Source organism: Bombina bombina, chromosome 1 (assembly GCF_027579735.1).
Source record: "Bombina bombina isolate aBomBom1 chromosome 1, aBomBom1.pri, whole genome shotgun sequence".
In the NCBI taxonomy this organism is placed as follows: domain Eukaryota; kingdom Metazoa; phylum Chordata; class Amphibia; order Anura; family Bombinatoridae; genus Bombina; species Bombina bombina.
This window is the reverse complement of record NC_069499.1, coordinates 708,257,553-708,271,672: the sequence shown is the minus strand read 5'-3', so window position 1 is coordinate 708,271,672 and position 14,120 is coordinate 708,257,553.

Below are 14,120 nucleotides of genomic sequence, written 5' to 3'. Positions count from 1 at the left end.
AGCTCTTACAAAACAAACAAAAATTAAGTCCTAGAAAGTAACTGTAAGTTTATAATTCAAATATCAAAGAAAGACATACCTTTGTATAAGATAGTCTCGCTATCCAAATGAGTGCAACATGCAAAAATTACTAGTACTGTCTAACTGTGGGAAACTGTAAAATTCACTGAGCTAAGAGACGGCCTTCAAGGGCTTAGAATTCAGCCTATGAGCCTACTAAGAGAAAAAAACAAATTTTATGATAAAAGTAAATTTGAAAGTTGTTTAAAATGGCATGCCCTATCTGAATCATGAAAGTTTAATTTGGACTTTACTGTCCCATTAATACAGATCTTCTGATAGCAGAGGAATCCTGGGTAAGAAAGTCAGTCAGTCTGAGTCAGGACCTCACAGGGAATGGCAATACAAATCATTAAACAAACGCCAAGTCCACAAACAAGCAAATGTCATACCAAGTGAGTCCAAACAAAGGGTTCACACAAACGCATAGTCAAGGAAAGCAGTAATCAAACTAGAATATCTAAGAAGTAATTGCCAGAGCAGAGGCAAACTCAATATACAAGTAACCACATGCTACAAACACCGAGCTGAAATAGTCTACTGCAATTAAGGCCTAATTGATCTTCTAGGCCTCTTTAAATGTATAGTATACCTGACTACACCTGGAACAGAAATTAGTCTTTTAGCTAAGTGCCTGTTTTGACACCCAGGAAAGCTTGTAAGTCTGTCTGAACACCACAGAAGACATGAGAACAATTAGTATGATAAAGTGGATATCTCAAATCAATATCACTAGGGGGCGCACAGGTCGTATTTAAAAAAAAAAAGTTAAAACCAGTGACAATGTCTATATTGAGAAATATAACTGGAAGACTACAACATGTTAATAAACTGTACAGACAGATATGAAATATAAATAATAAAATTAATATAACATAAAAATACTAAAATCAAATCAATTAACCACATAATGACGTGATACAATGTTGTGTGGGAAAACCAAATTCAGGCTTAATAACAGTGGCAGGGATTCATTTATCTCTGAGGCAGATCCACTAATGACCACTGGTGTAGAATTTAGTCTGTAGATGAGAGAAAAAACAAGGGGCACCTTATTGTGAAATCTTCAATCAGTGTGAAAAAGGAATCTTACTCACAGTATGAAAATGCACCCTAAATGGACAGGTGCTGGCAGAGCAGGCTGACACCTGCACTGGTCATCTTCCACCCCCTCTGTCGATATGCAGACCAGAGTGTACATGGATGAGTTTCATTGGATCCAGCCAAGGTGATAGAATAAATCTCATACTCTACGAAATAGCAATTTATTGACTAGAAAAATTCACCTAAAAATGCAGAAAAAGAAGGTGCACTTTCTTTCCTCAACCAATGACCTCATACCTCTGCATCAGGTGGGGAGAAGCACAGATGGCAGTAGAAAAAAAAAAATATATTAAAGTAAACTGGACATTGTCAAAAACCATAAATAGTGTATATGTACATTATAAGTATATCTGAAATATCTGTTAATTTAATATTAAATAAAAAAAAAAACACAATGCACTGTGATATGATTTATATATAAGTAAAAAGTAATATCTTAAAAAGAATTGTACAAATGCCAGGCTTCCACTTATAAATTACCTACATTATTCTTCACATCTGTATATTCATTTGAGTTTAGAGTGTTTTTAGACACTGCTTTGATATTGCAAAAAAGTGCTTGCCATGGTACAGTTTCAAATGTATTTACAACACTAGTACAGATTTGTCAGAAATAAGGAGGCCCATCAATGAGACTCAAACTGTTCTGATAGGAAATGGGCTCTTTTCCCTAAAAAAGCCACAACATACATATAACATAACAATTAGATTATCTTAATTTGAAGATGGAACCAGCTTTGCAGAAAATGAACAGCTTTCTTTAGACAGGAACTGAGAAGAATTATCCATAGTCAAGCCAGAGGTCAGAGCCAGAGATGCAGTCGGAAGACAAGCATATAAATCAAGATATAAGACAAATACGTAAATCAGGGCAAAGTTCCAGAGTTGAGTAGCCAAAGAATTAATCTAGTAGGAGCGTATCTCAGTAAAGGGGTTCAACAAGTAGGGTAGTCTAAAAGTTTTGTCATGGTAAGGGTCCAGGTAACAGGTCAATAAATAAAATTAACTATTTGAATTGTTGCATTATACAGTTATAAAAAAGAAAAGCATAATCAAAGTTAAACACACAACAACCAGCATATCTATACTATAATCGCGTTAGTAACGCGTACGTTGGTGTCGTTAGTTGCGCATGCATCCTCAAAGGAATGCTGGCTGTGCGTGGCAGCCAAAAGAATGTTGGCTGTGCGCACAGCCAAAAGAATGTTGACTGTGCGTGCACTCAAAAGAAGCTGCATCCCGATGGATTCCGAAATGGTGGATTCTTTCCCCACCCTGCCATTTTCGGAATCCACCTGGATGCAGCGTAGGCAAACCCGAAGCCTTTAAAAAAAACATTATTTTGCTCACCATCAAGTTTTGTGAGACTATACACTTGGCTTCAGGGAACAGCTGTGCCATACACGATAAGTTTGTTATACTTTTGAATAACACGGATTTAAAAATATATTTTTTTTTATTTCTATACACATACTATTTGGCAATTTGGCAATTGGGTTTGGTATATTACACTCACGTTTGTGTATACACTGGGTAATAATACCCAATTTATTTTATTTCGCTATTATATATAGAGTGTTATTGTGGGGAATCTTTATATCCCTTGACACATGATACACATGTTTTGTTATTAGTAGGTGCATCCAATTTTTACATTTGTAAAAAACACGTAACCACCGCAAAAAGTATAACAAAAAAAACCTAACCTCCCGCACAAAGTATTAACAAACACATAAGCCGCAAACCCCCACATAGAAAAATAATAAAGTAATTAACCCCTAATCCACAAATAACATAATTCAAATATTAACCCCTAAACCGCCAACCCCCCACATCGTAATAAACCTAATTAACCTATTAACCCTTGAACCGCCAAACCTCCACAATGCAATAAACCTAATTAACCTATTAACCCCTAAACCGCCAAACCCCCATATCACAATAAACCTAATTAACCTATTAACCCCTAAACTTCCAACCCCCCACAATGCTAATAACTAATTTCATTACTAAGAACCCTAACCTAACACCCCATAAATTAACCCCAATACTAAGTTACACTTAAATAAAACCTAACATTAAATTACAAAAAAAAATCTAAAATTACAAAAAATAAAAAACTCTAAAATGACAGAAAAAAAATAAACAAGATTATTATCAAAAATAAAAAAAAATAAACCTAATCCCGATGAAAATAAAAAGCCCCCTCAAAATAAAAACACCCACTGATCTAAACTAAACTACCAATAGCCCTTTAATAGGGCCTTTTGTAGTCCCCCCTAACAGTAAAAAACCCCCACGCACCAAACCCCCCAAAATAAAAAATCCTACCACTAAAAAAACCTAAACTACCCATTGCCCCTAAAGGGGCATTTGTATAGGCATTGCCCTTAAAAGGACATTCAGCTCTTTTACTGCTCTGAAAAGGGCCGCCTCTGAGGATCTGCGCAATCGGGGAAGCCAGCTCCGTACCTCCGCTCCGCGCCGCCTTCAATCCAGATGAAGATAGACGATGATGGTGCCACCTGGACTAAGACATTCTCCGCCGGACTTTAGGAATGGTGAGTACCTATTTGGGGCTTAGGGGCATATTTATTAAAGTCTGGCGGACCTTATCCGACAGTGCGGATCAGGTCCGCCAGACTTTGCTGAATACGGCGAGCAATACGCACGCCATATTTAGCATTGCACCAGCAACTCACAAGAGCTGCTGGTGCAACGCCGCCCCCTGCAGACTCACGGCCAATAGGCCGCCAGAGTACGATCGGGTTGATTTCCAGCGATGTCTGTCCACCTGCTCAGAGCAGGCGGACAGGTTATGGAGCAGCGGTCTTTGTAACCGCTGCTTCATAACTGCTGTTTCTGGCAAGCCTGCAGGCTCACCAGAAACATGGGGCATCAAGCTCCATTCGGAGCTTGATACATATGCCCCTTAGTCTTAGGTTTTTTTTATTTTTTGGAGTGTCTTTATTTTTTAGATTATGTTTTTTTTGGGCTGGAAAAGAGCTGATTGCCCTTTTAAGCGCAGTAAAAGAGCTGAATGCCCTTTTAAGGGCAATGCCCATATAAATGCCCCTTTAGGGGCAATGGTTAGTTTAGTTTTTTTTAGTGTTAGATTTTTTAATTTGGGGGGGTTTGGTGGGTGGGTGGTTTTACTGTTAGGGGGTAATTGGTAATTTGTTTAGGTAAAAGAGCTGTTTAACATAGGGCAATGCCCTACAAAAGCCCTTTTAAGGGCTATTCGTAGTTTAGTATTAGATTAGAGGTTGTTTTTATTTTTGGGGCAATTATTTATAGGGGTATTAGTTTAGGTTTAATTTTTTTATTTTGGATACCTTTGTTTATTTTTTTCTGTAATTTTACATTTTTTATTTTGTGTAATTTTAGCTTTGGGGTTTGTAGTTTTTTTTTTTAAATAGACTGCCCTCTAGGCTTATCGCCAAGTAACATATAAAGCTTAAAGCTGCTAACCTAAGATATGCAAAATGTACATTTCCTTTTTTTTTGTGCTATTGGAAAAACTTTTAACAAACTATCCCAGTATGTGAGTAGGAGGACTCTGTACAGAAAGTATTAACTTTAGAGAAGTTTGCCATTAATGAGATATTTTTTTAGTTTTCTGTTGTCAAAAGGATGGCGGGAGTAGAATTTTATATTTATATATATATATATATATATATATATATATATATATATATATATATATATATACAGGGCTCAAAATTTCAGGTTGTACGCTACTAGCCAGGCCAAAATGTTACTCACCACTTCTCTGCATATTTTTTTAGCCATATTGAAACACATTATTGTGCATTAATTTTTAATATTTATCATTTATATCTTAAATTAAATAATACTACATACAGTAATAGAATAACAAACATAAGTGCATAGCAGTTAGCTGCATCAAATTGGTGGTTCTGGGTAAGACAACAGGTGGGTAGAAATAGGAAGTTGTTGAAGTGAGAGAATGCAGAGAGTGCTGACAGTCATGGAAGGTCGTAGCAGACCTGGAGATTTCCTTTTAATAATTATCATCTCCTCACCATTCTCTCTCTTAACTATCTTTCTCCTCTCCTTCCTCTCTTCAATCTCTATTTTTGTTTCCCTCTTCCTTATCTCTCAGGTCATATCTTTTCTTTACACTCTTTCTTTCCTCTTTCTCATATTTTTTTTACTCTTTTTTCCCCCCAATCTTAAAGCTATCTTCCTCTCCACTTTTACTTTTTATCTCCCATCTCTCTCTCTCTCTGCACCCATTTATCCTCTCAGAAGTAACAGTCTAAAGGCTGTGACACACTGCAAGCAGAGCTGTGCGCAGCGTGTAGATGCAGCTGTGCTCGCTCAGTGTGTCTTGCCTTTTCATCTCTGAGCACTCTGCTGCGTCAGGTCGCGTAGCTAAGCGCTCAGAGATGAAATATTTGAACTTCAGAAGCGATGCGACGCGGAGCGAAGCAGCTGCTTTGCCTCGTGCCGCATCGCTTGCAGTGTGTCACAGCCTTAAGCACTAATGCTGTTCCTACAGCCCTAGAGGAATAGCATATCCTTGCCCTTTCTAGGATATATACTATCCCTTTATGTAATATTTTTAGCACATAGCCCAAAATGTGTGTATGTCAATTCTGGAATAGAAGTGTACATTTTTTCACTCACTAACTTTTACTCGCCACCATTCAATTTCCACTTGCCAATGGCTAGTAAAGAGTGGAAATTTTGAGCCCTATATATTTATATCATGGAAGTTATGGTGCAGAATTTAAGATTGCTGGCACAGTGCACCCCTTCCCCCACAACCACTTGTGCAGAGGATTTAACCATACAAATAAATATATAAACCCATGTAAAGGCTCAGACAATACTCACAGATTCCTTTCCCAGTATCTGGGACACATATACACAAACAGCATGGAGGAGGGTCATGACATCATGCAAACATTTCTGCCTGCCAGGAATCTCAATCCCTACAACTGTACAATGCATGCTGGAAATTAGAGTCAAGAATGGCACAATCACAATACTGAGAGTGATATAGTGAACTATAAATTCCAGAATGCTATATAACTCCTAGAATGCTGTCAGGTATCCCAACCTACAAAAACTCATTTCAGGGAGGTGGCTTCACCGGCTACTGCCCTGCGTGCTGTGCAATGCCCCCCCTCCCCCAACGGTTATATACTAAACACCTAGAAACCCTAAATAAGATAGAGATTTATCATTAAATTAGCTTCCCACTAAACTCACATTAAGAAAAAGTAGCTTTATTACACAACCACATACAACAAAACTATTTTCCAGTGATCATATGCTTGTTGAATGTTGAAATATTTTAGAATAAGAAGTTGAATCACGTGCAGTAAATAAGGTAGTATTTGTGTTTTATTTTATTAAAATCAGTGGGGCTGCTTTTTGGTTACTGATGCATGCTTTGTTCCATAGCGTCCCAGCTTGTGAGTATAGTTGTCCCTGTACGACTTTCGGATTTTGTGTCTGGAAGCGTGTGTGATTTTAAGAGGCTATTTGTAATTATGTTTTGTTCTCACAGTAGAGTCAGTTTGATAAGGACCTAACAGCAGGGGTGTCTATCTCCTCCCTTACAGGGGCGCACTCTCTTTGCCCTTTTTCTCAGTTCTCACTCAGCCTATGTTGCCTGCTGCTGATTCTCCACCTCACCCAAGAGCCTTATCGCCACCTCCAAACAGCAGGAGGTAGGGTAGCAGACACGCAATAGGCTGAAAGTAAAGACAGACTTGCTGTGGAAACGCCTTCCTGCTCGATGACGTCACCGCAACTAAAGGCATTCCTTAAACAAACACTGTTTCCGGATTTGGGACAAGTTGAATAATGGTACTTGTAGTTTCAGGAAGATTGCATTTCATTTGCGGGCATCAGGGAGCCACTATTACAATGAGGGAGACTCCCTGATTTTCAGGGAGAGTTGGGATGTCTGTACTGATATACACACACATGCACACATACACAAACATATACGCACATACACACACATACAAACACACACGCACACATACACAAACATATACACACACACATACACGCACATATATACACACACACATACATACACACACACAAATAAAAACACACACACATACACACATACAAACAAACATTCACGCACACACACACATACACACACACACACACATATACACACACACACACATGCACGCGCACACAAACACATGTACACAAACATATACACACCTGCACACACACACGTATATACATACACACGCATACACACACATATATACACGCACACACATGCACACACATATATTTCGCAAGCTTTATTGTGTGGTTCTCTCAGTTAAAAATATGAAGAAAATGAGAAACAGATGTTATGAACTGAAATATTCCTTTTAAATACGTAATTAATGACAACATATTACTGCTGAGCAAAATGTTATAACTGATTATTGACAGGTAGGGCAAAATGAAATTGAAATAAGATATCTCCAGTACTGCTACAAGATAAAATAAAAGAAGTTAACTTTACAACAGTAAAAAAAGTATTGAAATATTTAAAAAAACATTTATACAATAAAAGTGCAACAAAACATCAACAAAAAATGTATTAAAAATATATGTATTTATGCTGGGTTATATTACGTCACTGCTTGTGCCCTTTCATTTATTGTCCCACTGGAACTGGAGACAAAATATTAATTCTGTTTTTGCTCACTCATAAACACAAAGTAATGGCATGGTTGGGATGGATGCAGAAATATTGTGATTAATCTGCTCCTTGAGTATTCATGTCAAACATTTACTTCATCTCACACTTTCTTCACTTTTACAAAAACATCTGGCAGGCAGATTTTATTTGTTACTTAAAGGGCATAAAACTTCTGAAATTTCTCAACAGTGCAAATCTGTCTGGTTAACCAACATCCCGTCTCTCCAATTTAATTTAGATCATAAGCTCTTCTCTTTTTAATATTAAAGGTAAATGTTGTCACACAAGAAGTGCCTATTTATTAATATAATTTTTATTATTATTCTTTATTTGTATAGTGCCGAATACAGAGATAGTGATATACAATGACAAGGTATTGTGATAAGATACAAACACATAACAGACTAAACAAATTGAACAATAGACAAGGGGGGTCCTGCTCTATAGAGCTTACAGTCTACAGGTTGAGGCTGCAAAGACATAAGGTTTGGGGTACATTGTCATGTGGATTGTAGTTGCAGTTGTTCAAGATTTATTTTGGGTTGGGAAGAAAAACAGAGCATTTCTGAATAGAGTGGGTATTCAAAGAGCATCTGAAGCTATACAAGGTTAAAATCATTTGGATGGAGCGGGTATAGGAGCAGGGCTTGAGAAGTCTTGGGGCGAGAGAGGGAAGTAAAAATAATTTCAGTAGAGAGACATAGGTTAGAGGATGATTGAAGAGGACGGGGAGCATATGGAGATAAGAGAGGATCTATAGTTGGGAGTGAGGCTATTGAGTGTGTTATTGGTTAGGATTAGTGCTTAGAATTGTATTTAGAGTGCATGGAGCAGTGGGGAAGATCAGTGACTTAGGTGGATGAGTCTAGCTGAAGCATTAATAGATTTGAGGGGGATATAGTTAGTGTTGGGGAAGGCCATTTAGAAGTAGCTTGCAGTAATCAATACGTGACAAAATAAGGGAATTAATTGGTATTTTTGCAGTTTCTTCAGTAAGGAAATGTCGAATTCTGGAAATGTTGCGTAGGTGTGCACAGCAGGATTTTGTTAGACAGGATTTTGTTAGACTAGAATTTCGGTTCGGATCTATTCGAATTCGGAAAAATTCAAATGAATTTGTTTCGGATTTGTTTCGGATTCATTCGGATTTGAATAAATTCGGCTGGATTCGGTTCGATTCGGTTCAGTTCGATTCGGAAATTCAGAATTTCGGTATGTGTTAGGTGGGATGTGCTGTGTATTAGACTAGTATTATGTACTGTTAGGTGTAACCCATAGCAGAGTGATATAACCTAATATACTGTACAATACTAGTGTAATCCATGGCCATCCAAATCTACCGAATAAATCTGAACTAATTCTGATTTATTCGGTAGATTCGGTACTACCGTAATTCGGAAATTCAAATCGATCCGAATCTCCGAATTTAACAAATTTGTCCGAATTTGGATTCGGAACGAATCGAAATGCACATGTCTAGATTTTGTACTTATGAGATAAAATACTTCTAATCACAGATAGAGGGACGCTTTGAGATAAATATTTATAATATGTGTATTAAAAATGACAATGTAAGATTTTTCTTGTAATTTAACACTGAAAGTTGGGAGTTTTCTAAAACTCAGAAATGGAAATGCACAATACAAACCTTTCAAAGTTTTCACTTATCGAATTGGCATGTACTGATAACAACTGCAAAACATTGCAGTTGTTACTAACATAATGGCTGTGGCTAGCTGTGCCTACTCAAATGACAAGCCTAGATTGGCTACTCCAAATAAAGCAAGTGGTAAAAGGAGCTTGACCATTAAAAAATGATTACAGTAAACTGTTTTTTTTTTTTAATTTTTAAACTTGGATGATAATTTTTTCTGTATCAAGACAACAAAAGTCTTGTCAATAAAAATAAAATATTAATTTTCTAGCAGTGTTGCACAGAGCTATTTTTTTAGTTTGTGATAGGTTCTGAAACAGTCACAACTAATAGGGACTGATTTATTAAGCTGTCAACCAGCTTATTCCGCATGAGCAGGGACGAAACTACAGGGGGTGCAGAGGTTGCAATTGCGACTCAACCCCCAAGGGTGGGGGCCCAGCTTTAAAAAAATATATATATTTTTTTTTACAATAAAAAACGTTGACCTGCCACTGCCTGCACTGATATCATGTGAGTGTGACGTGATGCTTCACTAGTGTCTCTGACTACAGGGGTTAGTGTTTCTGTTTTACCCATTAGTGTTTGTGTGTGTGTATGTGTGCATGTATGTATGTGACTGTGTGTGTATTTATGCATGTATGTGTTTGTGTATGTATGTATGTGACTGTGTGTGTATTTATGCATGTATGTGTGTGTGTGTGTGTGTGTGTGTATGTGTGTATGTGTGTATGTATGTATGTGACTGTGTGTATTTATGCATGTATGTGTGTATGTTTGTGGAACCAGCAAATTACAGACCATGTTACTACAGCATGGGGGGCGGGGTGTAAACAGTGTCAGTCTATACAGTACCACTATATACAGTATGGGGGGGCTGGACAATGTCACAGACTACTGTGGTCACTTTATAAAGTACTGGGGTGGGTAGGGTCAAGCCAGCCATCTCACCGGCAGATTACAGACTGTGTCACTGACTCACTATAGACAGTACTGGTGGGTTAAACCACTATATACAGTAATAGGGGGTCAGACCATCTCACAGACTGTGGGCACAGGGTACCTCCTTTTGCAGACATGTAATCTGATTCACTTTTTTTTCTGTGTTAAATGTAAAAAAAAGATATGTATCAAATTCACTTTTTTTGGGGGGTGGGGGGCCCTTCTTAGATTCTTGCACCTGGACCCTGTGGTTTCTAGTTACGCCTCTGCGCTCGAGCCTTCAGACCGCTGCTCCTTGACACTTCCACCACCTCTGAGGAGGCGGACAGCAATCAGCCCGATCGGATACGATCGAGTTGATTGACACCCTGCTAGCGAGAAATGCTTGTGCAATGATAAATGCTGACAGCATATGCCGCAAATGTGATTGGCTGCGAATGTGCAGGGGGCGGCATTGCACAAGCATTTCACTAGAAATACTTGTGCAATGATAAATGCCGCCCGCACTTTGATAAATCTACCCATTAGTCTTAGAGACTGCTACTGGAGAAAACAATGAAGGCTTTTGAAAAGGGACATTTAGCAATTACATGGGTTATTTTGCTTTAAAAAAACAAACAAACTAGCAAAACAAAAACGGTTACGTGAATGTTGTTTGGAATGAAAGTGAAACTAACAGTAAGTGCAATTGATAGAAAAGTATCTACTACTCACTGGGGCAACTTACTGCTTCGTGCAGTTACTATATTAAAAAATAAAAATTATACTATTTTTATGTTTTTTACTAAAGAACACCACACTTAAATTTGGGGGCAATTGGGGCACATTTAAATTAACCAGAGTTTGCTGTAGCAATAACCAGACACTTGTAATGGCTGGTTATTTATCACACGTCCATAAATGGGCGAATTTGCCCATTTGCAAACACACGATAAATTAGCGCTCCACTTGTAATAGCCTCTCTGAAGGTTGTGGGAAAATAACAATTTTAAGTTAAAATTACTGGAAAAGCATGCAAAATAAATATTGAAAGTGCAAGTATTTATTCACTATACAGGTATACCCCGCTCATACAGCGGGTTAGGGACCGGAGCCCCGCTGTAAAGTGAAAACCGCCTTAAAGTGAAACAAGGCAGTTTTAGCTTTCTTTTCAGTGTTTAAAATCTTAAAAACATGTTTGAACTAACATATATTAGGGGTGCAATAGTGCTACGTTTAGTTTAACACTAGCAAAGCACAGTATTCAATAAATACTGTACTTGTTAAATAGTGACAATTACTGTAGTAAAATTTGCTGGACTATAGCACTGAGAAACAGATTGCACTGCAATGCAGTTAACATTGAACTAAGCATAGCAAAATGGTGTCAGTCACTTTTCTCACAATCTCACAATGATTTACAGCACTGTTTCAAAATCCTTGGAGGTTGAACTTCAGCTCCACAAAGCGCTGTATTAGCGAATCGCTGTAAAGTGAAGCGCTGTAAAGTGAGGTATACCTGTATACAATTGAACATTTTATTGAGGATTCCGTTTTGAGTTTATTGCCCTGTTTAACAGTCCTATTAAACCCCTAAACATTGCAATTTCTAAAACTCACCCTGCAGAAAAATGTTAAAGGCATATGAAAACCACATTTTTTTCTTTCATGATTCAGATAGAATTAAACTTTCTAATTTACTTCTATTATCAAATTTTCTTTATTCTCTTGGATTTTTTTGTTGAAAAGCAGGGCTGTAAGCTCAGGGGCGTGCACGTATCTAGTGCACTACATGGCAAGAATGCTATCCATTTGCAAGAGCACTAGATGCCATCACTACCAAGAATACAATGTGAACTTAGCAAATTTGATAATAGAAGTAAAACATTTTTTTAAATGTTATGCTCTGTCTGAATCACTAAAGAAAACGATTTTGGTTCATATCCCATTTAAAGGAACATTAAAGTCAAAGTTTTATTAATGCATAATAAATTATTCACTGCATTGCAAGAGACATGTGTGCAAAAATATATTTTTTTAAAACATTTCAAATTTTCATTATGTAATTTTTTTTTCAGGCACAGGACAACCCTTCTTTGCTGTGGTCAATTAGGGGGTTTATAAACAAGCTCCTGCACATATCAACTAAGCATATAGGAGTGTCAGAATTATGCACATCATGAAATACACTCTTGCCTCTCTGGGGAAGTGGAAACAGTACAATTTCATACTTAAATTGCAGGAAAAGCAGGTAAAATAAATAATAAAAATACATCTACATTAGTTTTATGGAAAATTAAACATTTTGGACTAGATTACAAGTGGCACACTCACAGTAGTAGTCAAAATTATTCAACCCCCATTGCAAATCAGGTTTATTGTTAATATTTAGAGACTTTCAGCTTCAGTTTGCAATGATCAAATCAAACAAAAGCAATTAAAATAGCTCAGCACAATGAATTCTTCAAGTGGTTTCCCAAAATTAAACTGAAAATGCAACTTTTAATCAATTCTGCAGTCTCAAAATCATTCAACCCCTTTGAATAAAATCCCTCACAACAGCACAAATATGCAAAACAGGTGTTGCCTCGAGCACACACCTGATGCAACTAAGTTTAATTGCACAAGGTGTGCTTGAGCTAGAACACATGACATACCTGAACTGGCTACGGGTTTGTTGAGTGTCACATTTGACTGCATGTTAGAAATACGGCTAAGTCAAAAGAATGGTCCAAAAAGTTAAGAATAAGAGATTAGTCTTCACAAACAAGGAGCAGGATATAAAAGAGACACACTGAATATCCTAGAGATACCGTTAGAAGCGTAGTTTGTAAGTTCAGAGCTAAAGGAACAGTGGTTACACTACCTGGACAGGGCAGAAAAAGTAAGCTATCAACGGCTGCAACAAGATTTCTGAGAAGGCAGGTTGAGAAAAACCCTCAAGTGACTGCAAAAGACTTGGTGGCAACAGGCACTGAGGTTTCAGTTTGCACATTAAGACATGTACTAAATGCAAAAGGTTTCCATGCCTGAACTCCAAGAGGTACACCACTACTGACCCAAAAGCACAAAAAAAGTTGGTTCCAATATGCTTAAAATCATATAAATAAGCCACAGAAGTTTTGGGATTCTGTTCTGTGGAGCAATTAAACAAAACTGGAACACTGCCTACAGTTAAGCATTAGCTCTGTGATTCTTTGAGACTGCTTTGCATCCTCTGGCACTGGAAAACTGCAGCATGTGGAAGGCAAGATGGATTCATTGAAGTATCAGGAAATCCTAGGATAAAACATCATGCCGTCTGAAGTTTGTGCAGCATTGGACCTTCCAAAAGGACAATGATCCCAAGCATACCTTAAATTCCACCATTGGTTGCAGAAGAAGTCCTGGAATATTCTACAGTGGCCATCACAGTCACCTGACTTGAACCCCATAGAAAATCTCTGGTGGGATTTGAAGAAGGAGGTTGCAGCACGCAAACCCAAGAATATTACTGAACTGGAGGCCATTGCTCATGAGGAATGGCCTAAGATTCCTTAGGAACGTTGCCAGAAGCTGGTGTCTGGCTATTCATCTCATTTGCAGCAGGTCATAACAGTAAAAGGGTGATCTACTAAGTACTAAAGATGCTTGCCATGAAGGGGTCGAATAATTTTGAGACTGCAGAATTCATTAAAAGTTGCA